This window comes from Heloderma suspectum, chromosome 4 (assembly GCF_057233095.1).
Source record: "Heloderma suspectum isolate Gila_16-S chromosome 4, 16-S_ref, whole genome shotgun sequence".
NCBI lineage: Eukaryota > Metazoa > Chordata > Lepidosauria > Squamata > Helodermatidae > Heloderma > Heloderma suspectum.
This window is the reverse complement of record NC_139461.1, coordinates 262,272,366-262,295,938: the sequence shown is the minus strand read 5'-3', so window position 1 is coordinate 262,295,938 and position 23,573 is coordinate 262,272,366. Positions and strand designations below refer to the sequence as shown.

Genomic DNA, 23,573 nt, shown 5'->3' with positions numbered 1-23,573 from the left:
GCTACACCGCCGATTTCGGCTGTCTAGCTGCGGGAGAGCAGTGTGGGGGAGGAGGCTGCTGGACAACACATAGGATGTGTCGTATCAGCATTTCCGCCTTTCCTGCCCCAGAATGCCCTGTTTGTGCCATTCTGCGCTCCTCTTGAGAGCTCGGAGCACGGGGCTGTTCTGCTCTGCCTGTGAGGCAGCACAGAAGCAGGGGAAGGTTGGTTCCCAGAAAACCAGATATCCTATGGCCGTCTAGCCGCTGACTAGTGGCCATAGCTCGCCGTCATTTACACGTATGTGCACTAGAGCGAGATGAATCCGTTCAATACTCAGAGATTTAACTTCTACCTAGATCAGCTTTCCCCAATCCAGTGCCTTCCAGATGTGTTGGACTACAACTCCCATCACCCCCAGCCAACATGGGCATGTTGGTTGGGGTGATGAGGATTGTAGTCCAATGCATCTGGAGGGCTCCAGGTTGGGGAAGGTAGATCTAGAGGCTCTGGGGATTCAGCAGAAACTTCAAGAACAACTGTAGTACATTTGTGTGCACTGCATGGCAAAAACAGGGACAAAATGCAGGGAAACCATTTACCAGGAACAAGTAGCAGGAGATCAAAGACAATTACTGGAGTGTATGATATTATGGCTTCAGCTAACTGCAAGCTTTTGGAAGGAGCATTCACACTGGATTATTCCATGCTATGCTGTCCCCCTTTATTTCATCATCTTTTCTTTTGCTTCTTAGTGCTTCCAGAGTTACAGCGAGAGCAGTAAAGTTCAGACAGACACAGGTTAGGTATAAACCAGGCCCAAGAAAGTATATCAGGAGCTTGCTCTCCGCACTAGACTTTGTATTTGAAGTTGCTGGTGAAAGCTTCCCAAAATTAATGCCAATATTACTATGTCTGTCCTGAAGCCTCACCAATCCATTTTGTCATTGTCTTTTTCTTTAAATCTTGCATGAGGTTGAGCAAGTGTCAGTCAGATGTAGAATATCATCCATAAAACTGCTCAGTAGCCTTTCCAGCAAAACATGCAGGGATTTAATCCTGAAACTTTCCCTTAATTTTCCTTACACAAAGCCATAAGTTAGCTGTGCATGTAGGCAAACTTAAGAGAGCTTCTCTTACCAACTACCTTAGCAGAAATTAATGACTGCAGTTTTTCTTCTCAATGACAGTTCCACAACAACTATTTATAATATTCCAAATAAAACTTGACATAAAACATAAGAGGAAATTTCCAGTCACACATGCATGCTCATATGCTCTATTGTTGGATAATGTAACTTTTTAATATAGAATGTTTGGATTTTGAAAAATGTAGCCCCAATAGAATTTCAGTCCCAAATAGAAATGTTAGGATATTCTCAGTAGCTAAATCAGAAGATAAACTAGAATCTGACATTCACCATATAGAAGTTACACTTGTTTTCTAAGTTCCTACATTTGCTGTCAGATCTTGTAGCCTTTCCTTTGGAGAACTAAATACCAAGTAACATACATGCTAGGGTGATTCCACAAAATGTAGTGGAAGCTGGTGGCTCCGATGTCAGTGGAGTGGGGAATCTGCTCCAGGTTTCAGTCAGTAGCAGTCAGAACTCTAAAGCACCTTAGATAGCTCCTTTAGAATTCTGACTGGTTCTAACTGAAACCCAAGGCAGATTCGCCATCCCACTGACATTGGAGCCACCAGCCTCCACTGACAAAATGTTCATGTCTAACTTTCTCCATACTTTCTGGGGATTATATGAAATTATTCATTTTTAAAAAATATTTACTATTGACCAAACTGACTCTTATATTGCAATCATATGTACTTCTGTTGTTGTTCAGTCGTTAAGTCGTGTCCGACTCTTCGTGACCCCATGGACCATAGCACGCCAGGCCTTCCTGTCCTCCGCCCTCTCCCGGAGTGTGCTCAAGTTCATATTCATTGCATCAGTGATGCTATTTAGCCATCTCATCCTCTGCCGTCCCCTTCTCCTTTTGCCTTCAGTCCTTCCCAGCATCAGGGTCTTTTCCAGTGACTTTCCTCTTCGCATTAGGTGGCCAAAATATTTGAGCTTCAGCTTCAGTATCTGTCCTTCCAATGAGCACTCAGTGTTGATTTCCTTTAGGATTGACTGTGACCTCCTTGCAGTCCAGGGGACTCGTAAGAGTCTTCTCCAGCACCATGGTTCGAAAGCATCAATTCTTCGGCGCTCAGCCTTCCTTATAGTCCAGCTCTCGCAGTCGCAGCCATATGTTACTACTGGGAAAACCAGGAGCAATCTCCACTGAACACGGTGGGTTGGATCCACAGATCCCTTGAGTGGAGGTCTGCTCATGAAACACTTCCAGTAGCGGAAGAGGGAATGCAGTTTTAACTGATTTCCTCTTCCCTCTTCAGCCGCTTGTGCCCCCCCCAATCTGCTCCAGACACTTTGGGGACTCTCGGGGGAAAGGGGGACTGAAGGGGATGAGGAATTGGTGTGTGGGGCTGTATAGGGGAAGGGGGGAAATTACCTCTCCCCCTTCTATCAGCTGGAGCTTCTGCTGGATCAACCACCCTTCTGCAAACAGAAGGAGCTCTTCTGTTCATAAAAGAGCAACTCTGGATACAAGTCAGTAAAACTTATTTCTGAGTAAACATGTGACAGCACTAGATAATGATGAATAGCACCACCAGAGTGCATAGCGCTATTCAGAGTAAAGAAGGACAGGTCTCTGCCCCAAGAAGCTTACAATCAAATTCAACACAAAGGAAACAACAGAGGGGCAAAATGCAAAAGATTAAAAATGTATTATCTATTTATTTTATACAAGTGTTAACACTGATGCATGTTCAAAGGTAAAATCTGAACAAGTGACCCCAAAATCTCAGTGGAATCTCTCAGCAGAAGTTATATATTGATTTTAGCAAAGATGCTGCTCAGCTGTTAACATGTTATTAATGGCAAAAACATTGTGATGCTTGCTCTAACTATTACACAATGTAGAGCATAGGTCTTGAAGGAGACCCTCCAGGGAGTAGTTCAGAATGTTTGAACTGACAATACATTAACATATATCGTAAATATTTTGACAGTAGTGTCAAAAGGGAAATTTCTTGACCAGGGAGAATTTTAGGAATTCAAGCTGAAAGTTTTCTCGCATTTTTGTTGTGCATTCATATCCTGGGAAAGAAAACGAGGTTGCAGATTTGGGCAGCAGATTTTAATCTTGATTTGGACCCTGTCCTAACCCTATCTTCAGCTCCAGATACACACAAATTGCTGAAATTCCATGTATCTAAATCAAGGGTGGGCTAATATTAACTAATTAATGCATTCTTATGTGCTAAGTTATTACTAACAGAAGAGAGATCCAGCTATAACTTGAACATTTGATTTTACAGAGAAATCTTTAATTGTCTATAAAGCACTGAGCCATAACTCAAAGCATTCCTATACTTTAACAAGTTCAACGCTAATGTTGCTTCTTTCCTAACTACAGCAGTAATATCAAGCTGGGCTTCCCCCCTCCCTTTTTTTTTCTTTGTTCTTGTAATGTTTTCTGAATTTGTTATTATTGTTTTATGTTGTTACATTGCCTTGTGCACCAGTTTAAGGGTCCTTTTGGCTGATAATATGGCTTTAAAAGATGTCAGAAATAATGTAAATAAATAACAACTTAAAGCATCATAAAGATACCTACTTGGAAATGAACACCTCTGAAGCTAATGACCATTTCAAATGAGATAAAGTCTCTACAACAAAATTGTGTCAGGGAAATAGGATAAATCCTGTGTGTTGGTCATCACATGTGGCAATCACACACCATCATATTTCTTGTGTACAGTGGGGGGAAGTGCTGCCACTTGTGCCTTGCCAGTATGTGTACATGTACGTTGAAATATACATCTTCACACAGATGCCATCTTCACACAGGACAATCTATGGGCTTCGTGCTATTTCATCATGTTTGAAATAGTACTCATTGAGCTTTATTTCCAACTAAATGTTTTTTATGATCAGGGATGCAATTATTACTTGAACAAATCCCATAACTCTCCACATCCATGAACATGAGGATTGTGTAAATCATTGTCTTGTTATGTTTTGAATAATATCTTTGCTAGTTCTACTACACTGAATACATGATGTATCAATTCTGTGTTTTATATCCATGCAACAGACCTGTTTTTGAAAACAGCCAGGAAACTTTAGCTGGTCCTAAACAGGGCATCAAGATTGTTAACAGGGACTAGCCTATTCAACAGTTTTACACCAGTGCTTTTTGATCTGCACTGGTTTCCAGTCCATTTCTGGGCCCAGTTCAAAACATTGGTATTAATCTTCAAAGCCTTTAATGGCTTGGGGCCAGGCTACCTGATGGGTCGTCTCCTCCCATATATATCCGCCTGGACCCTAAGATCATCTTTAGATACCCTCCTCTGGGTGTCCCCACCAAATGAGGTGCAGTGGATAGCTACTAAGGAGAGGGCCTTTTCAGTGGTGGCATCCCAGTTGTGGAATGCCCTCTGCAGAGGGGCTAACCTGGTGCCCTACTTTGTGGTCTTTTCAGCACCAGGCATTTTCCTAGGTTTTTTAGTCATTCAGTTCTTTTAAAGTGTTACTGCTTTATGGATCTTGAACTGCCCCCAGTTTTTACTTTGATTTCAGCTATTGGGCAGTATGGAATGTAATAAATTAGTCAGTCAAAGGGTACTTTCAGGTGGTAGCTTTTACTGGCAACAAGCATGGTTATTCAGCATATTTGACACTCACATTCCACATGACAACTATACAGATCTCTGTGCTGATCATCACCCCTAGTTCAAATGAACTAACAGGCTCACAATGGATGTGTTGCAAAAAGAAAGCAAGCAAGAAAGCAATGGTTGTACCAAACCCCTCTGCTACTTGGTAACTCTTTTCTACCATTTCATTTGGGCGCTACTGTCACTGAGGGAAGCAGCCATCTAGAAACACCTGCAGAGGTGATCGATATAAGCCAATGAATTACAAATAGTGCCAATGAAGTACGGTGTACTATATTGAAAAGAGGTCATTCATGTACCTAGGAAAATAAAAGGGTTTTTTCACTGTTCTGACATTCTCGTAATAAAATTACAGCTTGGTTGGCTATTTTGTTATGGAAAATAACTTACAACTATTATCCCACTACTATAACTGGTTAAAAAGATCTTCATAAAATCATTTAAAAACCCATTTCTGCCTCATTTATATGTTGTATGAATCTTGCAATCCCATTTTATTCTGCTCCTATCACTGAGTAAAATCCAACATAAGTCCTACTTAAGAGTAGACACACTGAAATGAATGAGACTTAAGTTAGTCATGACTAACTTGTCCCATTCATTCCAATGGGTCTGCTCTAAGTAGGGCTTATGTGGGGCTTTACCCACAGAGTCTGGAGGAGGCAGATCTTTGCCATCATATAGCTAGCTACATCTACTGTACCTGATCCCTGACTTCAGTCAATCTGCATTTCATCCCTATTTTAAAATGTTAGGATACACTCGTTTTCATTCCATGTTTAGTAAATTTACCATTTAAAAGTAAATTATGACAGCCAGTTTACTAACTCACTGCTTCACAAACCAGTGCATGAGGGGCTACAGCAGGGGTTGCCAACTTTTCAAATGGGCCCTGTAATTGTGCCATTAACAGTGGTGCTATCCGCAACAATTAGCAGGTGATTTTGTTTGTTTGTTTGTTTGAAATGTGTACGCACTCCTGTCCTATAACAAAAAGTTGTCAGGGCAACTTGCACAATTAAAAAAAAAAAAAATCTCTGTGCCATACATAACCAAGCCATAATGAAAGGCACAGCAGCAAGGCATAGGTAAAAAGTCAGCCTCCCTATGCATGCAGCAGGCAAAGACTAGCTTTCAGCAGTTTGTAATAGGGGAAGGCAATGACCCATTCCTTGGGGGAAGAACAGAGTGTTAAACATTCACAAGAGTCAGTTAGATTATTTCAATGGGTCTACTCTTAGTATAACAAAATGTGGATCCAACCCAGTGTCTTTATTTCATTCGGGAAAGGTTGGACAGCATGTGTGATAATTCAGTATTTTACTACTCCTGGCTCTCTACTCTTTATTAGTGGTAAAGCTACTTCCATGGGGCCTGATTGCATGCCCTGCCAAAGATTTTTTTCAAAAAGATGAACTTCATTTTCTTACTACCCAAGAAGTACCTGTCCATATTTAGATGTCATATAATTTAGATACCGAATGGCCTTAAAATACTAAAATGTTCTTACTTTCAAAATTAAGTACACATTAGCTAAGTTGTCAGATTCAGTTCTCAAGTAAAATGGATTATATTGTACCATCCAAATAGGTGCCAGGGCAGCGATTTCTAGTACTGGGTATAAATTCAGTATGTACCAGCAACCTATGCAAGCTAAGGGAAAATAGGCTATGTCCCATTAAACAGATATAGCTGAAAGTCCTGCTTAATGCACTAGTATATATTGTAAGCTACCTGGTATTTTAGATCGAGGAGATACAGTAAAAATATAAAACTAAAATAAAATTGACTGAACGGCTACATCTTTCATTATAATTAACCGCGTTTTGAAAATCCAGCGGCAAACTTGACATAATAACTCCGAAGCATAGCATTCTGTCAAGGCTAGACAATTCTCAGGCATTTGCAAAAGAGAATAAAGTACTTACGCTGCCTAGTCCCAGGGAGGTGCCCTCCTATAGTTCTTTGGGGTGCATCTGAAGCAAAGAGTCTTTTCTGTATTTATCAGCTTCTTTGCATTGGCTCCAAACACTTTACAGAGCAGCGCTTCACTCTATCTGAGAGACACAAACTTCCCACACAGCCGTTCCGAGGGTCAAAGCAAGGGCAGTGGCAAGACCACATAAATCAAATAATAACTGAATCATCAGGGACAGAGGCCATCGGGATTCACACGTCACATTTTCCCAGCAATCTCTCCAACCAACTCTCTAAACTCTTCTGTTGTCCTGGTTTGGAGTTTGGCATTTCCTCATTTTGATTGCTTCACACTGACAACATCGCACATTACTAGCACAGATTGTCCATACCACTTAATGGAAAGACAGTGTGCAATCATTTTGTGACATGATGCAGCATGGTGTAGTGGTAAGCATATCGGACTAGAATAAGGTTCCAATCCCTGCTCAGCTTCAAACCTCACTAGGTGACCTTGGGTCAAACTATCTAGCCCATCTCACAAGATCGTTGTGAAAAAAGGGAGGGGGAGAACTCTGTATGTCAGCTGGGTTATTTAGAGGGAGAGGGAGATAAAATGTAAGACATAAATACCATAAGACTTATGGTTTGGTTACATCCAGACTAGATTACTACAATCCACTCTATGTGGGGCTGCCTTTGAAGTCAGTTGAAAAGCTTCAGCTATAGCAAAATGCAATGGCCCGGATGTTGGTAGGGGCAAAACATTCAGATCATGTTACACCAATTCTTCATCAACTGTGCTAGCCACCTACTCACTTCCTGAACCAATTCAACATGCTGGTTTTAACATTTGAACCTCGAAATAGTTTGCAACAAAGTAAAGTGAAGGATCGCCTATCTCCATATGAACCTGCCCAAACATTAAGATCAGCTATGGACGTCATACTTCAGTACATGTCAGGAGGGGTGGTTAGGTTGGCAGGCACAAAACATAGGGCCTCCTCAGTGGTGGCCCCAAGGTTATGGAACTCCCGCCATTGGAAGTTCTATACATTTAGCCCCTGCCTTATTTTCTTTTAGCTGGGCCCTAAAAACATTTTTGTTTCACTCTCCTTTTAATTATGAGCATAGGTCTAGGGCAGGGATAAGCACCCTGTGCAGAGGGGTGCCTGTGCAGCCTGCCATGGATGCTCAAGGCTGTTGGGAGCCTTACTGAGCTGGAAAAGGGAGCACACGGGGAGAGGCATCTCCACATACTCTCTTCCCCAGCACAATCGATCCTGATGCAGCTGAAATCACTGGCGGTGTGTTTGTGGGGGCGGGGGAGGCTTTACCTCTCCCTCCCCACAGCAATCCCCATACAGCTGGGGTTTCTGTTTCCCTACTGCTATTAGCACGAAAGAAGCCATGACCCTAGCTGCATCAGGATCAATTGTACTGGGGAAAAGGAGAAATTGCTATCAGCAGCAGGGAAACAGCAATCCTTCCTCCAGTTGTCCCATCCCGTGTGTGTGTGCGTGCAGCCCCCAACCCACCACCTGCCACGACATGCAGCCCTCAGGAGCAAAAAGTTGCCTACCTCTGTTTTGGGTATTCTTATGTTGTTTTCAGATTTTATGGTTCAGTGAATGGCTGGCTAACATGAAATGATTTCATTATTCTTTTACTGCTTTCTTGTTTATTATTGCCCTTAAATTTTCTCTTGTTATTTGAATGTTGATATGGGTTTTAATTGTTTTATTGTAGTGTGTGTGTGTGCATCTATATATCTATATAGGTATAGACATAATTTTTAGAAACTTTATATGGGACTTGTGTTAACCCATCTACATACCGAACTGTCTCTACATAGTGTAACATTTTCTATATATTATTCTCATGTCTGTGCTGTCACTTCTTTGGCTTAAAAAAGGTTTTCTTTCTCCACATATTATCTTGACATTTTAACCTTTCCCTGTGAAATGTTGGAGGGTATGAAATACCAGATTATTGATAATTTTTTTCAAAAACTTTTTCAGTTCAAATATTCGAGTATTTAGCTTGGGGGTGGGCAACTTGTGGTCCTTCAGATGTTTAGCCAATGGTGAGGGATGTTATAAGCCAAAACAACTGGAGGGCCATAGGTTGCACACCCCTGATTTAACTATTCGCTATCCTAAAATGGCATTTGCCATTTTTTCTTACCATTTTTTCTTAGGGTAAGATTTCAGACTCCCCCCCCCCCATTAAACATCCATGTTAAACCTCTCCCCTAGCGTCAGAGATTCAAACTAGTTTAGCCTGGTCCACTTTAGCAAAAATAGAGATTCAATCCACTTTTCCATTCAGGTTCAAGCTGACTCCTAAGTCAAACCGGAGCACAACCAGAAAGTTTTTTAAAATAAATGTTTAAAAACAAAGATAGACACACTGGTCCATGAAAAAAAAACCCTAAAATCCAGAGTTGGGCAATATATTTTATTAGAACCAACCACAATGCCACAAAAGAGTGTGTAAGCTTTTGAGCTCTCCAGAATTCCTCATCAGGCTAGATGGAACAAAAAGCTGGAGGGCTGGGGAATGTGTAGGAATTAGGCCAGATTAGATTCAATCTCACAATGGAGATTGCAGACTGAATGAATTAGTCACTGGTAGGTGTTGCAGATATCAGATTACACCTAGCATTCTAGGACAAAGATGCAGTGTCTGACCTCTATTTCTGAAAACATAAAGGCCAGCTGTAACACAAATCGATCTCTTGCCTTGAAGTTCCTGGGTAGGTATTACCCAACTGTGGATTTTGTATTATTTTAAAGTTTAACCTGAACCAGGTTGACTCCCTGCCTAAAATGGTGCTGATTGGATTCCATATTTTCTAAATAAAAAGATTTAGATGTTACACCAACTTTATCTACCAAGTTATATGCCAATAGAGTTCCATATAGGGAAAACCAGTGCTACCAGTGCTACTGGTTATCCTCTCCAATAGTTTTAAATGGCCTCTGGGACCCACAGAATGTTTCCTAGCTGCATGTCACTCCTTAAATAATCCCCCCAAACCCCAAACCTATGCTTCCTGCCTCCACGCATTACAGTGGTGCAACAGAGTTCTAGAGTTTGTGCCGTCGAAGTAATCTGGAAGCAGAAACTTTGTGGCATGCCTGAAGTTGAATCTGGGGAGGAGAGAGCAAATATCTGCAGCCTGTTTCTGGAACTTGTTGCACATTCCTCTGCATATAGTTTGTGAAGTTACACACTCTGGTCTCATAATTGCACATTTTCTCCTGTACTATGAAGAAAATGTATTACATGTTTCTCTGGAACTCCAATCATCTTTTTCCCCCTGGCATTCCAAGCTCAGTGTAAAGGTAGAGATGTTTTCCCACTCCATTAGTATGTTCCTGCCGTCTTTCATCACCGTTCCTGTATGGGACAAGATTTAACTATGGAGATTTGCATTCAAAAATGAATGTAGTAAGAAAACGAGTCAAATTTATATCATTCAGCCCAAGGAGCTATACAGGTGGTGACATTTACAGCCACAAGTGAACAAGAGGAAACTTAGCAAAAAAGTTTAGAGAAAGCCAATAGTTTTATCTATGTTATGCTAGAAGTATGATTTAAGACAAAGAACACTGAGGCTGCAATTCTGTACTCCCTTATTTGGGAGTAAGCCATACTGAACTTATTAGGGCTTATTTCTGAGTAGACATGTATAGGATTGCACTATAAGTATACTAAGGAAACCCAAGTATCTAAAGGATGTGGGACTTTGGACCCCCACCATGAAGCCTGAATATATCCTGGGATTTGTTCTGAATAAGCACCCAGATGTTGAATTTATGGTGACTTTCGTTGGAACTGGCTAAGCCTTTTGACATGTAAGTTCAAAGACATTAGGGAGGTGGATCTAGCTTCTGAATAATTATCTGATTGGAAGGCAAGACCACTGACACCATAAATGGGACATACTGTACCACAGGACAAAACAATGATCTTGTCTCCACCAGGGACAACCTTTAGGGGACTCAGATTCCCATAAATCTGTGAGACTTCACCCGCAGTCTTTCTCTCCTGGGAGCATCTAATCAGGAGCCCAAAGATGCTTTCAAGTCATCCTCTCTACAAGGAACTTTGCATATGCTCTGAAACCCAAAATTCTACTCAAGTAGGTAACATATAGCTAACTAATTTAGACTGACTTTACTGATTTTTATTTAGAAATCTGGGTGTGATTGTTTTTCTCCAAATAACTTCTTTATATATTTGGACATTTGGTTGCATTGTTTTAAAAGGGGATTTCTCGCTAAGACCTTCCCCATGTGCAAGTCTGCACTGCTGCTAAGCTACCCCTTATGTTCTTAGGATATTTCACAAAGAGTTAAGTTTTACATCTCCTGGGCTTTAGGCACAAAAATACAAAGTGCTTTCCTTTTTGTTTTATTTATTTTCTTCTAGAGCTGGGATGAAGGAAGAGGTCCTTGGCAATTGGGCTTATAATCTCCCCAAGTAGCTGGAGAGCCTAGACCGTTCAGGTGAGGAGTAGCCTGTGCTGGCGGTCTACTGTAATGCCCAGTTGGAAAGTCATTGGCTGAATCTACACATAGCAGTTATACCGTTATCATACCGCTATCATATCTATTGGTGCCCATAGGTGTCATGTGCACCAATAGTTACAATAACGGTATGATAACGGTATAACTGCTATGTGTGGATTCAGCCACCATCCCCCACCCCCCCACAACCTGCCCAGATCTGTAGTTTTGTGTAATATAAGAAAGGATTTCCCCCCCATTAACGGAGAATCTGATCTGATAGTTCTGCTTATCTCTCCAGAGGGACTCTTCCTTGTCACAGTGGACAATACAACACTGAATGGTGGCAATTTACAATCCCAACATTCAGAAGTGACTGGGCCACATGGTAACTTCATTTACCAACTCCATTTGGTTCACCAGTTTCACCCTTCCCTGGAAAAGTCAGACCTAGTCTCGGTCATTCATGGCACAGGCACTTCTAGCTTGGACTACTGCAATGCACTCTACATAGGACTGCCCTTGAAGACAGTCTTGAAATGTCAACTGGTTCAGAATGGTGCAGACAGACTTTTGTCTGGAGTTGGCAGGATGGACCACATTAGGCCAATGTAGAATTCTTCTTTATTCTTTTATTTATTTATTTATTTACTTGTTTATTTATTTATAAATTGTATTTATTATTTTTATTGTTTTAACTTGTACATTATCTCAAGCATTCACTGAGTGGAGGGCCAATCCAAAGTATTCTTAAATAGCTACATACAGACATGTTGTGCCACCTTCACTGGCTTCTAATTTGTTTCCAGGCTCAATTCAAGCCTTTCAATTCTTGAATGGCTTGGGATGGACCAGCTTATCTTGAGCATCACCACATGAACCTGCTTGAGATCTGCACTCAGTTTCTGAGGTCCTCCTTTGTTTGAAGTTCAACTCCCAGAAGCTCCAGCCAGCATGGCCAATGTTCATGCACTTGCAGTCCAATACATTTGGAGGGCACCAGTTTGCCTATCCCTGGCCTAGATAGATAGATAGATAGATAGATAGATAGATAGATAGATAGATAGATAATGTAAATAGACAGACAGATAGGTGGTGATAGGGACAGTGACTGAACTCTCAATGCTGCATAAAATGTGAGCATAGGGAGAGCATGACAAAGTCAGCTTCAACTCATGACTAATCACTTCAGACAAGCAACTCCCCATGTGGTTCCAGATGCCCTGCAACATTATAAGCTGCACCATGCAGCCTGCTGGTCTGAAAGCACTTTTGCTTGAGGTTTTGGGTGCTCTATGCTAACAGGTGAGAATATTCTGGCCAAGCCACCTAAGAGAGCCTAGGCCAAGGAGGGCAACCTGGTGGACTGAGATCTGGACCCCCAACTTAAAATCATGCTTTATCAACCACCAAGCAACCCAGCTCAGATGTAAACAAGAGATTGCTCTCATGCACAAGGGGAGAATCCAGATGCCAGACTATCCCCATTCAACATTTTCTACTTTCACACATGTTCCTTGCTTCTTGCCACTGCTCTAGAAAAGGAGTAGAAGTCTGAGCTCATCATGTATGATGTACAGAGGATGACTGTTTCTGAAGTCCTGTCATATATATGGCAGGCCATACCCATTAAGCCTAGTAAAGGCACTGGGCTTTATGGGTTGTAGACATTGTCTGTTCAGTTTGGTATTCAAATAGTTAATGAAAACCCCGTTCAGTCCAGCTGGATCTTCTCTGCATAACTGACCCTTCCTGCCTGATCTGGTAGTGGATTGTTTACGCCACTTTGGTAATTAACCACTATCGGTCTCATTAATGAAACATAAACCACCTCTCTGGCTCATTTATAAAGCTCTTGTCAAACATTTAAACCCAGGGCAAAATCTCAGCAAAGTAGCAGCCCTTGCATAGCTACTGGGGCTCTGATTACTGGTGGTCACTTTGTTGTTGTTTTTCATTAAAAAAGAAAAAAATTAAATCATGGAGTAATCTGTTGGTCTTGGCTCAGCCTCGAGAATCCATCTGTGATCTGTCATTTAGAAGACTAACGCTTGGGCAATTATGCTGCCCCCTTTCCTCCCTCTGCCCCCATGCAAAAGACTGACGTTTCAACTCTTAACTATAAATCATTTAACTATAAAAGCAAGAATGAGACCCAAAGCCGGCACACTTCCTTAGAAGACTCCCTCTTCATTTTCTTTCCATAACTGTTACATGTGGGATGAAGTTCATGGTGAGGTGCTACATTGTTTATCCTATTTGTTGTGCCATGTCCAGGAGTCTTGCTTGAGACTGGGAGCCCACTGTGCCCCACAGCCAAGGGGCTGTAGCTCAGTGGTGGAGCCCATACTTTGTATGTAGAAGGTTCAAGGCTCAATCCCCAGCATCTCCAGGTAGGGCTGGAAGAATTTCTCCCTGAAACCCTGGAAAGCTGCTGCTGGTCAGTGTTGACAATACTGGGCTAGATGGGCCAATGGTCTGACTCGGTATAAGGCAGCTTCCTATGTTCCTAATATGCATATAAGTAAAATCTAACCTATTCATAGAATGATAGTATCATAGAGTTGGAAGCAGGGCAGCCAACTTTAATTATTTAATTGGTACAATTGATTAGAACATAAGAAGAGTCATGCTGGATCAGACCAAAGCTCCATCTAGTCCAGCATTCTGTTCACACAGTGGCTGTTCACACCAGCTGTCCATGGGAAACCCACAAGCAGGACATGAGTGCAACAGCACCCTCCTGCCCATGTTCCCCAGCAACCGGTGTACATAGGCATACTGTCTCTGATACTGGAGGTAGCATATAGCCATCAGGGTAACTAGTCTTTGATAGCTTTCTCCTCCAGGAATTTGTCTAACCCCCTTTTAAAGCCATCCAAATTGGTGGCCATTGCCAACATGTCAGGAAAAGGGCAACAAAGATGGTGAGGGCCTGGAGACAAAGTCCTATGATGAAAGGAGCTGGACATGATTAGTCTGGAAAAGAGACAATTAAGAGGAGATACAATTGTTCTTGTTCAGTCGTTAAGTCGTGTCCGACTCTTCGTGACCCCATGGATCATAGCACGCCAGGCCTTCCTGTCCTCCACTCTCTCCCAGAGTGTGCTCAAGTTCATATTCATTGCATCAGTGATGCTATCTAGCCATCTCATCCTCTGCCAGCCCCTTCTCCTTTTGCCTTCAATCTTTCCCAGCATCAGGGTCTTTTCCAGGGAGTTTTCTCTTCGCATTAGGTGGCCAAAATATTTGAGCTTCAGATTCAGTATCTGTCCTTCCAATGAGCACTCAGGGTTGATTTCCTTTAGAATGGACTGATTTGACCTCCTTGCAGTCCAGGGGATTCGTAAGAGTCTTCTCCAGCACCACAGTTCGAAAGCATCAATTCTTCGGCGTTCAGCCTTCCTTATAGTCCAGCTCTCTCAGCCATACGTTACTACTGGGAAAACCATAGCTTTGATTAGACGGACCTTTGTCGGCAAGGTGATGTCTCTGCTTCTTACTGTGCTGTCTAGGTTTGCCATAGCTTTCCTCCCAAGGAGCAAGCGTCTTTTAATTTCATGGCTACAGTCACCGTCTGCGGTGATCTTGGAGCCCAAGAAAATAAAATCTATCACTGCTTCCATTTCTTCCGCTTCTATATGCCAGGAAGTGATGGGGCCAGATGCCATGATCTTAGTTTTTTTAATGTTGAGTTTCAAACCAGCTTTTGCACTCTCCACTTTCATCCTCAACAAGAGGCTCTTTAGATCCTCTTCACTTTCTGCCATTAGGGTGGTATCATCTGCGTATCTGAGGTTGTTGATCATTCTCCCGGCAATCTTAATTCCAACCTGTGATTCATCCAACCCGGCGTTTCTCATGATGTACTCTGCATATAAGTTAAATAAGCAGGGCGACAATATACAGCCTTGTCATACTCCGTTCCCAATTTTGAACCAATCGGTTGTTCCATGTCCGGTTTTTACTGATACGATACCCATCTTTAAATATTTGAAGGGCTATCACATAGATGATGGAGCAAATTTGTTCTCTGATGCTTTGGAGGGTAGGACCTAAGTTCAAATTACACGAAAAAGGATTTTGACCAAATATTAGGAAGAACTTCCTGGTGGTCCAAGCTGTTTGACAATGGAACAGATGGCCTCAGAAGTTGGTGGACTGTCTCCTTCATTAGAGGTTTTTAGGCAGATGCTGAATGGCCACCTATCATAGCAGCTGATTCAAGGCGATTGAACTAGATGACCTCTGAGATCCCTTCCAACTCTATGATTCCAAGAAGAAAAGGTTTTATCACATATTTTAAACATATGTTTGTTCATCAGGAAAGGTGCTGACCTTCTGGAGCAAACTGTTGGATAGCACTGATATTGCATGTCAAATCTACCCTTGCCTGAGCCACAAATTCCAGTTGGGCTGCACCAGAACCTATTTTCAGTGTCAGGGATCAACCCTGGAACATGTGAAATAATGATAAAGAAGAGATTGCCTCTGAGCAAATGCAGAGAGCATTCTCCTAATCAGCACATTGCGACACCTTTGAAAATGGTTCAGAAGCTGCAATATGCAAGCAAAATGTGGCAGCCAGACTGATAAGGGGAATAGAAGGTCCAAACATATAAGACCAACTCTGGCCCACTTGCACTGGCTGCCTGTATGTTTCCAAGCCCGATTCAAGGTGCTGTTTTTAATCCATAAAGCCTTATGCAGCTTGGGACCACAATACCTGACAGAGTGCCTCTCCTGACACAAACCTACCCATCCACTATGCTCAACATCTAAGGCCCTTCTCTAGCTGCCTACACCAAGGGAAGCTCGGAAGACGGCAAAAAGGGAGAGGGCCTTCTCGGTGGTGGCCACCAAATTATGGAATGATCTCCCCGACAAGGTCTGCCTGGCACCAACATTGTTATCTTTTCGGCACCAGGGGCTGATCTTCATTGCACCTGCCATCGCAATGAATTCGGTGTCCCATCGGGTTAAATGCTCTCGCATAAAAATGTGATAATTTACACTCACCCATTTTCCGCATTGCAGTGCTTCATGGAATGTGTGAGCTTGGTTCACACTTGAGCGCTGTGCTGTTTTCCTGCGTGCGCTTGTCTGATCTCGGATGCTAAGCTTCACAACTTCGAATCTTCGAAGACCATGCCTGAATTAGAAAAAAAAACATTGCGGAGAAGCCCCGATTCTGTGAGGATAACGCCTGAATTTTAAAAAAACCATCCACAGCGGGGGATAGGAGGGGGTAAAACTTAGTCTCATTTGAAGGGATAGAACAACCCCCTGCTCAGTGCAGGAAGTCTGATTCCCAGGTGGTCGCCCATCCAACTATTGACTGGGGCCGACCCCGCTTAGCTTTCGAGATCAGACAAGCATGCGCACATTCAGCCCTTTACTTGTTGCTGAGGAAACGGGCTGCTGAGGAAGCTATGCGATTAGTAGCCAGAAGAAGACATGGGACTGTCGAGAGCTGTGATTGGACAGGAGGGAAATACAAACACCGCCGTATATGGACAGGTGGGGGAGGGGACTACGACCGGATATGGTAGCGAAGGCAGAAAATCAGAGCACATTAAGGGGAAATACTGGGATATTAGGGTATTGAAAGTGGGAGCACGGAAGTGGGAAATTCCGGTTCCAATTCGAGGCAGGTACTGCATAGTGTGAAAGGCGGGCAGTGAAACCTCATTGGAAGTGAAAAAAGGTGGTAAGTGTAGATCCAGCCCAGGTTAAGACCTTTCTCTTCTCCCAGGCATATTTCGGCAGCATACGATAAGTTTTAGTCAATCCCAGAATGTCTTATGGGCCAGATCTACACCTTGTGTCATATCATTACAATCCCATCGTGGTAACGTTATATCCCTCTTGCAGATTTATACCTCATAGGACACACAATTACATTTGTTGCAGTAGATTTGATAATGTGGAATAAAAAGTAGGAAATAACACTACAAAAGCAGTATATCAAATATGTAATGTGCCCCAACAGTTCTCAGTGCACTTTAATACCTCTATAAAGCAATAGTGTAGATCTAGCCATGATTATGGTTGCTTGCTTTTGAGATTGTTTGTTTGAAGTTGTTTTAGATATATGTTTCTTTTGTGTATATTGTCTATTCATGTGTTTTATGTAAATGGTTTTTAATCTCTGCATATTGTATTTTTAATGTTTTTAATATTTGTAAACTGCCGAGGGAGCTTTGGCTTAGGCTAAATAATAATAATAATAATACACATCTGGGATTACTAGGGGTAAGGGCATCCATTGTTTTTCCTTTGTGTTAATTGTATGTTTTGTCATGTATCTTTAATAAAATTAAATGAATTGGATCCAGAATTTGTCATACTTAGAGTAGACCCATTGAAATAAATGGGACTTAAGTTAGTCATGACTAAGTCAAGTCCCACTGCTTTAAATGGATCTGTTCTAAGTATGATGGAGGAAACAATCCTGTGGCCCCTAGTCAACATCTGAGGGGCCATAGGATAGTTCAGATTCCCAGATCTGAGGTAGGAAACAGCGCTCCAACTTCAGAGCTGGGAATTAGAGCTCTGACCCCCCTCTCCCTCCCCCTTGCAGCTGGTGCAGAAAGAACCATGCTGGCTGCCTCTCCGAGGTCAGGAATGTGAGAGCAGAGTGGGGGAAGGGGGCGGTTCAGTGGGTGGGAAGGGGAGGAGACCGAAGAGGCCAGGATAAGAGCTGTCCTGAAGCCTCTCCTGCCTCCTTCCCTCACCCTCCAAGACACTTTTGCTAGATGGGCAAAAAAAGCCCATCTAGCAGGAATGCAGGGTGGGAGGATGGGGAGGCAAAGATCGTCTCTGCCACTCCTCCCGTCCTGCATAGGATTAGTGTAAGCCTCCGAGTTTGGAGGCTTACTACAATCATTGCAATAGGATTGTGCCCTAAGTCTGGATTCAACCTACTGTATTAAAAAAACACAACTTTGATGTAGGTTAAAATGAAATATTGTGACTGACTGAGGGACACCCAGAAAGTTTCGTAGCTGAATGGAGTTTTGAACTCAAGATGCCCCTGCCCAAGTTTAGCACTTCTGTACCAGCCCTCCCCAACCTACTGCCCTCTAGATTTTTTGTCATTATACACAACTCCCATCATGCCTGAACATTACATGTGCTGGTTGGGGCTGATGGAGTTGTAGTCCAAAACATCTGGAGGGAGCCAGGTTGGGAAAGGTTGTCCTGCTGCACTATATTTCCTCAGTCTGTTTAAGTCAGCTACCTTTTTGCATCTGAGGAAAGTGGCAGCAGCTGTTTGGTACAAAAATTAAGAGTATTCATTCATTATAATGATATATTTTGATTGGTATTTATTATGACTGTGTAATAATTTAAGTACTTGTTATTATTTAAGTATTTAACTCTAATCTTTCCCATCACTCCTCCGCCCAATGGTACTGAAAAGTAGGTCATTATTATCATCCCTGTTTTGCAGATAGGAAACTGCCACTGAGCGAATTGCCCAGGCCAGCTTTCCTTGACCTGGTGCCCTGCAGATGTGTAGTAGCATAGCTCGCTGGGGGATTCTGGGAGTTGTAGCCCAACACATCTGGAGGATACTGGATTGGAGAAGACTGGCCTAGGGCAAGCTTGGCCTCAAATTTGGCACTCAGCCAGACATGGAACAAAGTGGGTATGCTTCCTTGTGATTCAAAAGGATGGAACCTGTGTTTCATTTCCAAAATAAGCAGAACTGGGGCTCTCGGGCCTCCCTTGAAGTCTGCTGTGATAGCCTTTCCTCCTATGTCCAGTTGTATGGATGTGAAGGGGGCTTGTTATGGTTACACTGGGAACAGGGAAAGTCACTTTATGTTTGCTTGGGGGCAGGCACTTGCTTTATTACTTCTCATGGTCTAGGGCCAAGCCCTGATGTTGAACCTGGTTTCAAGACTAAGGGCCTTCAGAAGCCTAGGCCAGGAAGCTCATGCCATCGGCCACTGAAGAGATAACAAACAGTCTGGTTTGCTGTTTTATCTTTTGTAATGATTTTGTTTCATTTTAATAGTTTGAATTGTAAACTGCCCGAGGTGCCTGGGCAGAAAGGTGGTATATAAACACAGTTATTTTGACTTAATTGGTTTGTGCTTACATTCGTCTATAATGAGAATGCATATTGGATAAAATGCATATAACTTCTCTTCTGCCTCCTATCCTGCATTAACAACATTCACACATAACAGAAGAAAGGCCCAAATGTGCCTAAATGTGCACATGTGAAAACTGTCTGAGCCCTCACTATTCCTGGCTCCATTTATGTCCTGAATTCTCTACCATGCAGATTGCTTGAGTTATGCTGGATCTGCAGTCACCCCATTCATAGTGTGAATGGACAGGCAAAGGGCTAGTGCAGGCCCAAGTTGCCAACACATGAGGTTGTATCCAGTGTTGGTCTAACTTAAGTCCCCTTCATTTTGTTAGGACTGCTCTAAGTAGGACTAACATTGGATACAACCCATGTATACTGCAGGGTGAAGGTAGATGAGCATTGGAGGTCCAGGTTAGCTGCTCCCTCACTGACCATGGAAATGCTCTGGTTTATGAACATGAACCAGAGCAACTCACCTGGGCCTCCAATCGGCTGATTGCACTTGCTTTTTGATAAGTACTAAGCAGCTATCTAGCTGTTGGCACCGGTCACTCTGTCAGGAGCACCCTGGCAGCCTCTTTCAGTAGACTCCAATAGCCAACTCAAGACACAGACGAAAGGATTCTTTTCAAAGCTTTAATTCTTTTACAACTTAATGACTCTTTCAGATGCTAATCACCAGCGACTAAAGCAAGGAAAAGCAGAGTGGCCTAAGCTTCAAATAGGCAGTTGATCCCCGTTTGAAAGAAAGTCACTTGAAGACCCAGAACTTATGGGCTAGGGAGAGATCCTCCCTCTCTCCCTTGGGTCCATGGGAGGCGGCCGTTGCTTGCGTGCCAAATGGGTGCTACGCCTCCTTTCCGTGCCCTCCATTGCTCGTTGCTCTCTGCGTCCACGTCGAGCATCTAGCAAGCCTCGTTCCCGCACTTTCTCACTGCCAGGATCACTATCTATCTCAGGAATACCGGCAGGAGGAATCTCTGCCAGCTGCTGTGCCTGTGAGGGATGAGCTGCCTCCTCTCCCACGGATTGCTGTTCCTCCTCAGAATCAGAACTGCTCTGGGGCTCTATGGGCTCAGTTTCTACCCTGACACACTCCACAGTTTATCACAATTAATTTTCCAAGAGCCATATTAATCATGGCAGTCCATATTAATCAAGGGGATAGCACAGTCATACATCACAAAATGAACCTGTAAGGATTTCACATTTAAATAGGGATTAGCTAAACTCTTGAGATTTTGGCCCAATTCGCATGTAATGAGAAACCACCATGGGTGAATTTCCCTACCGGATTTCTTGTCATGGTGGTGGCTGCCATTTTGAATATTTGAGCTGTGGCGGGGGTGTGCTTTAGCTTGTCGTTACATGCAAACCCAGAGAGGGTGGGTTGATGGGGTGGCTAACAACCCGTAACCCTGTAACCCTAAAACACCTGTAACCCTAAAACAGCCCATGGGTTCTGGGTGGTTTATCAACCACCTCAACAACTCACCCTCACCCGGTTTGCATGTAACAACAAGCTACGGTGCACCTGCGCCATGGCTTGAATATTCAAAATCTCAGCAGCCGCCAATACAAAAAGCCCCGCAGGGAAATTCTCCCAGGGTGGCTTCTTGTTAGGTGCGAACCAGGTTTCTGTTGCCTTTTACATACTGTTCCCCACCCCCACTTTCTCCTGTTACTGTTCTGAACACATTCTGTCTTGTGCTTACTTTGCTAATAGGCTTAATGTGGCAATGGCCAATTCCTGGCCTTTAGGCAGTGCAGCTTAATGGGTTTCCTAATGCAACTTCTTGATACCATCCACTTAAATCAGAATGAGAATGCCAAGTAGCCTCAAGATGCTGGAGTCTTGCTGCTGGGCCTCTGCCATGGAAATGTCATTCGGCAGCACCATTTCAATGGGGCTTGCCTTGCACAGATTTCAGGGGAAAAATGGTTACTTTGTTCTATAACACAAGGAGACAGCTATGAGATGGAGTTCCTGGCTAGTGTTAAGGTCTGACCATTCTTCTTCAGAAAGCTGGCTAGGTAATACATAACATCAAGAAGTCTTCTGTTTTATGTCAAGTATTTTGGAGAAATTTGACTAGTAACGTGAACAGAGAAAAAATCAGTGGTGGATATGAATTAAGTTCTAATTAGCCTTGCTTAAATGAAGTTGTAGAGCAGCCTTCCCCAATCTGGTGCTCTTCAGATGTGTTGGGCTGCAACACAATCATTCCCAGCCTACGTGGCTGTGGATGATGGAACTGTAGTCCAACATATCTAATGAGCACCAGGTTGGGGGAGGCTGGTGTAGACTGAAACAGATGGACCAGTGGTCTGATTCGATATAAGGTAGTTTCCTACATTCCCATAGATTCTATGGCGATAGAACAACTATCATAGTTAAAGAGCTTTTCTACATGAGGCATTTATTGTGCACTCATGGTTCCTTACTCACAGTTTTTTTACAGTTCTTTAGACAATGTCATGACCCTCCAGTTTCGCTTCTGTTTCTTAAGAGAACTTTTAAGGAAAATGGAGTATTATTTCTGAAAGCGAAAGAAAAGGTATTTTCCTACTTGTGTAATTGTGATATTCCACTATAGCACATAGCACCATCTAGAGATTATGTTGCGGAAAAGCAGGAAAGGAAAAGCGCTTTGTGTAGAGCTCGGACCACAATTCTGCGATGAAACTGAAAGTGGATACAGCAATTAGCAGCCTCGTGTAGAAAAGCTCATCATGACATTGCAACATATCTGGAGGGTACCAAGTTGGGGAAGGCTGTAACAGAGAGTAACACTAATATCTGTTTGGGGGAGGATAAGCAGTGGTAGACCACAGGCTTTGCATGCAGAAGGTGAATTTGCCTAACTATTTGTGTGGAGATGTCTGGATTTCTTTAAAGCAGATTTCTTAGGCTGATATACCAACTATATCCTTATCTGGACAGAGATAGCGTAGCTACAGTTATCTACCCTCTGATAACCTCTTGTCTGGATTACTGCAATGCACTACATGTGGGGCTGCCTTCAAAAACAGTCTGGAAACTCCAGCTGGTCCAAACTAGGGCAGCGAGATTATTAATGGGTACTGCCAATGTGATAATATTATGCCAGTACCTTTCCATCTGCACTGGCTGCCAGTCCATGTCCAGGCCTGATTCAAAGTGCTGGTTTAACATTCAGAGCCCTAAATGGCTTGGGGCCAGGTTATCTGAAGGATCGTCTCCTCCCATATGTACCTGCCTAAGTTCATCTTTAGTGGTCCTTCTCCGAAAGCCCCTGCCAAAGGAATGGGGCGGGAGGCTATCAGGAAGAGGGCCTTTTCTGCTGTGGCACCCCAGTTGTGGAATGAGCTTCCTAGAGAAGCTCACCTGGAGCCTATGTTGTGCTTTTTCCGGCATCAGAAGACCTTTCTAATGCCCAGGCATTTTAGTTTTTTAGCTCTGTTGTTTTAAATCTGTTACTGTATTTTAAATCTCTATATTGCTGCTAGGTTTTATTCTGGGTTGAACTTTTATACTGTAGTTTTCAAGATTTACATTTTATAGTGTATTTTATTATGTATTTGTGGTTTTAATTGTTGTCAACCGCCCAGACAGCTTCAGCTATTGGGTAGTATAGAAATGTAATAAATTAATAATAAATGAAGTGTGTGGCAGATAAAGATTTCTGCACAATCATAAATGGTTGCAGTGGTGCTGATTCTGGAGCTGTGAAACACCCAGGTCTTTAAATCACCCACAATGGCTTTTTGCAAGCATATGACACATTACTCCAGTTCCACACCTGTTGTCAATTAAGTCTGGGTATATTACCATCCAGAATTAAGTGCTGCAAAAAGTAGTAGTAGTAGTAGTAGTAGTAGTAGTAGTAGTAAATATTATTATTGTGGGATACTTTTTAAACATTTTATCATACATAGAGTCAAGCTGCCAGCAGGCTAACTTGCTGAATTTCAGATTCATCCATTTATCAAAGATAACGTCTGTGCTGTTCCCCCACACCCTTTTCCTTCTGGGCTGGAATTCATCTTGCTGAAGTTTGTTTGAATAGTACAAGGAATATTAGAATCATAAACAATGTGGTGCCATAAGGGGTTCTGCTGGATTTATCAAAAGTGGTTAATTAACATGAACAATAGGGCTCCATTCTTAGGGTCTTTGTGTCAGATTTGTTCCCACAACTGAACATGAGCTTCATAATAAACATAGGTACAGCTTCGGAGGACTGGGGAAGAGGCTGAGGCACATGCATTCATCTTCTATTTCACAAGCAATTTTTAATGACTCCTTTAAAGTACAG

General features: G+C 42.7%; 1 protein-coding gene across 9 annotated transcripts in view; it reads right to left on the bottom strand.

Annotated features, from left to right (window-relative positions):
• Positions 1–6,793, bottom strand: part of LOC146348600 (bile acid receptor-like) — a 45,677-nt gene extending 38,884 nt beyond the window's left edge. For all 9 annotated transcript variants that reach the window (XM_084853567.1, XM_084853571.1, XM_084853569.1 and 6 more), the window contains exon 1: positions 6,663–6,793. The gene's annotated coding sequence lies outside the window, so the exon portion shown is untranslated. The remainder of the gene's footprint in view (positions 1–6,662) is intronic.
• Positions 6,794–23,573: the final 16,780 nt, after the last annotated feature.